This window comes from Trichechus manatus, unplaced genomic scaffold (genome assembly GCF_000243295.1).
Source record: "Trichechus manatus latirostris isolate Lorelei unplaced genomic scaffold, TriManLat1.0 scaffold00015, whole genome shotgun sequence".
Lineage (NCBI taxonomy): Eukaryota > Metazoa > Chordata > Mammalia > Sirenia > Trichechidae > Trichechus > Trichechus manatus.
The window spans coordinates 485922-490778 of record NW_004443951.1 but is presented as its reverse complement, the minus strand read 5'-3'; positions in this window follow the sequence as shown (position 1 = coordinate 490778).

Genomic DNA, 4857 nt, shown 5'->3' with positions numbered 1-4857 from the left:
CTCTGTAAGATTTTGCCTCCCCTGATGGGAATTGCTGCAGTTAGGGCCATTTGTAGTGGGGCACATGGACAACTGTGACATAGGCTATATTGTATAGTAGTGGTCATTTCTTTCTAATGTCAAAGGAACAACTAACAAAGAAGTTTTAGTCTCAGGATTAAGTCAAGTCTTAGCATATACCCAACAATTAGTTTGATTTGTTTGCTTAGCCATATGAGAAGTTAAATAAAAGTATCTAGTTGTGCAGTAAAATAAAATATGTGATACACACAAGAAAAACAGTATGATCTAGTTTTCGTTAGTCCCAGTTTTAAATTACCCTGTGGATGTCAAGATCAAGAGTCTGATGGGGCCCTTTTAAGTTGAGAAATATGGACCCAGGGTTTAATTCTATGCAGCTTAACTGTTTGGCATGGTGAGGAGAACTTAGTATTGTCCTTTTTAACAAGGTTCAAGGTGTGTTTGTGAAAGTGCATCTTTTAGGAAACCCAGTCTCTCGATTCCACTTTATGGAGTCAACATCTGTTAGAAGGGGGTTCAGCAAAGGTGTCTTGAATCTGTAAAAGATCTTTTTGCATATGTCATTAAAGATTTATAATATTGAATCATATAATTTTTAATAGTGGAATTTTCAGAAGACTGATACAGTAACGGCATAGGCCTTTTGGTCTCACCCTTGTGTGTGTCAATTGTTTTTGGAACCATGCGTTTACTATATCAAGTTTGAGCAGCATGGGTGCCTACCATTTTTACTTTTTCTACTCCCTCTTTATTATTGCAGCTGTGACTATGTTGTCACTCAGTTAATTTGGTGGGTGGTTATCAGAGCATTTTAGAGAAGAGGGCCTTTAATCATGGTCTGTGGTATATATGGTGTACCATCCACTTTTTCCAGCTCTCAGGTTCTTTGGTAGTATACTTTTACCACTGAAAGTATTTGTGCGTAATGGTGAAAATGAAAGAAATGTTAGCTGAAGCAAAATAGCTCGGGTATGAGGCTTGCAAGTGAGGTGGTACAACCAGGAAGTGTGATTGGGTAAAAAATTTTGTCTCTTTTGGCTTTTGTACCCCTAGATAAGCCTTGTAAGCATATTTATGGTTTCCTGTGTGATAGTTAGGGAGGCCTGGTGGGGTTTGTTTTGTTTTTGTGTGTGTGTCATATTTGGAAACACAGAGGTTCCCCATGTAACCTAATGGAAGGTGCCATGAGAAACATCAGCAACCAAGGTCTGGCGGTAAAGATGGGTGACCACTAATTATGGGGTTCAAAAACCTTAAAAGTTTTGTGGTAACCATGTAGTACCAGATAATACTTCTCAAAATCCATATTACCAACCATAAAAACAGTATGGCAGAGGCATCTGACGTACTCTAACTTCACAAGGAGGAAGGAGAATCAAGATCAACAGCCCAAGGCTGATTCCTATGAGGTGAAGGTCAGACATGCCTCCTCTCTCTGCCGTCTTTACCAATTCTGATACCAACTATACCTCCCACAGCACTCTCTATTTCTCTGCTGGGTTCGATAATTTGTTGCAATGGCCACACAAAACTCACCGACAATACTGACAAATATGGGGTTTATTAGGGAAGTAATAGGTTACAATTCAGGTTTGGGAATGCTCAGGATACAGTTCTTTGATCAGAACAGCCTCTTCTCAGCTGCGTTTGTTGGCATGCTCTCCCTGGCCCTCTGCCTCTGCCCTCAGAGTGTTGCAAGGCTCTTATAGTTCTGCCAATAAGCGCTCAGAGGCTCCCCACTCTGAACCTTAGCCTGAAGGTGCTCAGCTCTAGCTTCGTGGGTCAGCAAACCTAGCTCCACCAAGTGCCCAGAGGCACCCTACTCCACCTGCAAGCCTTTTGCCTGAAGACATTCAGCTTTCTTGCTCCAAGGACAGGAAGCCCACCATGCTGTCTCCTGCCAGTCTCCTGCCAGTTTTCCACCTCTGCCACTGCCATTTCTCTGCTACTGCTTCTCTCTGTCTTCAGAGTTACAGCTTTCTCTCTTGGTCTCCTGGTTCTAGGAGTTTCTCAGCGCAGAGATCCCAGGTCGAAAGGACCCGCCCTGCTCGTGGTTCTTTTTCCTTGGTGGTGGTGAGATCCTCTCTTCCTGCTTCTGGGAAGTCTCATTTTAAGCCTAGTGGGATGGCAAAACTGACCAATCCCTTCATTAGGGTTCCATATACCTTATTTGCATAGTCCCACTCAATTATTGTGCGTGAGTCACAAAGACTATGGCTAGAAGTACCATATTAAGCAATTCATTACACTGCACCAACCAAAAATTTAAACACACTCCGTGACTCAGCATGTTTCCATTAATGAAAACACATGGTACAAAAAAAAAAAAAAAAAAAGTCCAAAGCAGATAATAATTGGACCTTGAAAGGATTAAGGTCTCTTCAAGGCCACTCCGCAAAAACGGTCTCGAAGGGCTTTCTATTTATGTATTTATTTTGAGGTTTTAACTCTTGTTTTGCACTGGGTATTACAGGGTGTTTTAGCTCTAAGTCATGGCTAGGGGATTGCTCCCTTAATTAACCCTTGAATTTCTTAGTTTCGGTAATCAGAATCATATCACTTTGTGGATTGATCCTGCTTTGTTCTTTCCCCTTTGGCCTTTTGGGTGAGGATTTCTGTTGTTGAGTTTCTATCCATTCGGGCCTCTGTCAGTAGAAATAGCTGACACCACCTTGTTATTTCTATTCTAAAGTGGGACTTTGTAGTGGAGCTTTTTCACTGCCTCTCTCATTGTCATACCAGGAGCCAACAACAAAGGCAGGGGCTAGAGGAGGTGTTATTGAGGAGGGCCCTAGTGCATGAAAGCTTCTAGTGCCGTCCATGACAGAACAATATTAATAACATCAGATGTTGTGACAGAGTCATAAGGCCAGGTGCCTATGGGCTTCACCTAGGGTGCTGTGATGGCTTTATAAACAGTTTGGAACACAGTTCTTATGTCTTCGATAATCCAACCAAGAGTGACTGGAAAGCTCTCTTAAACAAAGGCATCAGCTGGGTTGCAGGAGACTCCCCCGGATTCTGCTCATATCTGTCCTTTAGTTTAGACCTCATTTACTAGTTTTATTTTTAGCAACATCGAGGCTGCAAGTAGCCTGGATTGAACTGAGCTCCCTGCATGATGGCTTCAGATCCCCCTTGACGTCATCTCTGAGACCACTGAGACACCAGGGGAGAAGGCGGGAGGTATGGGAGCAGGGGAGCAGCCTTTGTTTTCAACCACCTCACCAGTTCATCCTGCTTGCAGGAAGATTACCGTCATCCCAACTACCCCCATCTGGCCAGAGGGAAGCCAGTACTATTGCTAGTTTATCATTTGCAGGAGAGCTGGCATCATTCTGGAATGAGTAAACTGAGGAGCCCTTGAGTTTTCTTCTTGCCCTTGTGTCTTTCTTGTGACCCTGTTCACTGGTTATGGTTTTTCCTTTAGGCATGGGGCCTTGCTGGTGAACATTCATATGAGTAACAAAAACTTAACAGGAGAACTGATTTTTATTAAATGTCTCATCCCGGTAGGGGCTTGCCTTATGTTCCAGTCTGAGGCTTGTCAGTGGCCACATCAAATACCCAACAGTTAAGCTTCAAGGAATTAAACCCTGGATCCGTATTTCTCAACTTTAAAGGGCCCCATCAGACTCTTGGTCTTGACATCCACAGGGGGATTTAAAATTGGGACTAACTAAAACTAGATAATATTGTCCAGAAGTGGTATTTTTGCTGTTTTTCTTGTTGTGTGTATCACCTATTTGTATTACTTCACAACTAGATACTTTTGTTGCTTTAACTTCTCATACGGCTAAGCAAGCTGATCAGACTAATTGTTGGGTATATGCTAAGACTTCACTTAGTACCCAGACTAAAACTTTTGTTAGTTGTTCCTTTTCCCTATTTAAAAGGATACTTCTTTTAGACTCAGGGGTCCTAAAGATTAAGATGATGACATAACTAAGTCCACTCGAACACATTGGTATTTTACTTGCCATCAGACTAAACAAAAAAACCCCAAACTCGTTGCCATTGAGCCGATTCTGACTCATAGTGACCCTATAGGAGAGAGTAGAACTGCCCCATAGGGTTTCCAAGGAGCAGCTGGTGGATTTGAACTGCTGACCTTTTTGTTAGTAGCCGAGCTCTTAAAACCACTGTACCACCAGGGCTCTTGCAATCAGACTAAGGGATATAAAATAGACTAGTCAATGTCTAATTAACATATAAAAACAGTTATTATTTTCATAATACAAGCACTGTACACTGAGATTTATTCCCCTTTAGAGATACTTATCTTTTAATGCAGAATGATCAAATAACCCTTCAAGCCATTTCTTCCCAAGGGGATAATTGCTGGCTCAATGGAACTAAAACTGATACAGCATGTAAAATTTAAATAGATACACAGCCCCACTTGGAATGTAGTCTGAATTATGGTATTAAACTAATTTTCATACTATAGACTTTAATATTAAGGCTTTCTTTATTTTAAAAGGACATTAAAAGAAATGGTGGCAGCAGAGACGGGAGACCAGTAGGAGATGGCGTGGTGGGCTTCCTGGCCCACAGAGTAAGATGAGTGCCTTCGGACAAGAGTCTTGCTGGCAGAGTAGGGTGCCTTCAGTCACTTGGTGAAGCTAGGTTTGCTGACCTATGGAGCTAAAGCTGAGCGCCTTCTGGCTTAGGCTTGCTGGTGGAGTGGGGTGCCTCTGAGCACTTATCGTCAGAGCTAAAAGAGCTTTGTACCACTTGGCCCTAGCAGGGCAGAGGCTAAGAGGACAGTGAGAGGCCTGCCTACAAACACAGCTGAGAAGAGGCTGTTCTGATTGAACAACTGTATCCTGAGCA